The 338-nt window shown below is 37.9% G+C and overlaps 1 long non-coding RNA gene across 1 annotated transcript; it reads left to right on the top strand.

Annotated features, from left to right (window-relative positions):
• Positions 1–35: 35 nt before the first annotated feature.
• LOC111787361 lies at positions 36–338 on the top strand. The gene is made up of 3 exons (XR_002813965.1): positions 36–99; positions 207–225; positions 307–338. It is a non-coding gene; the product is annotated as an uncharacterized LOC111787361 (long non-coding RNA).

The raw sequence follows: 338 nt of genomic DNA, 5'->3' as shown, positions 1-338 counted from the left end.
TTTCTGTCTTATGCTCAACGTGGATCTTTAATTTTTCAGCAACATTGAGGAGGTCATTACAAAGTTTTCTCAATTGACTCCACAGGAGAGGGCAAAAAGGTATAAGAACCTGTCCCTAGTGATTATGAATCAATTCCTTTGCTAACTTTTTCTGCAATGCGGTAGCAGAGATGGCTAATATATTCAATCTTCTTTCTTTGGAACAGGAAACTCGAAAGCCTTGAAGTAAGTCTCTGCGTGACCCTTTTCTTTTTCTGCTTGCTTTTGTTGTACTTATTTGTTTCCATGTTCTATTTGAGCATCTAGGCGCTGAAGAAAACGTTTAAGAAGTTAGACCA

This window comes from Cucurbita pepo, unplaced genomic scaffold (genome assembly GCF_002806865.2).
Source record: "Cucurbita pepo subsp. pepo cultivar mu-cu-16 unplaced genomic scaffold, ASM280686v2 Cp4.1_scaffold012843, whole genome shotgun sequence".
NCBI classification, from domain to species: Eukaryota; Viridiplantae; Streptophyta; class Magnoliopsida; order Cucurbitales; family Cucurbitaceae; genus Cucurbita; species Cucurbita pepo.
This window is presented reverse-complemented; position numbering and strand designations above follow the sequence as displayed.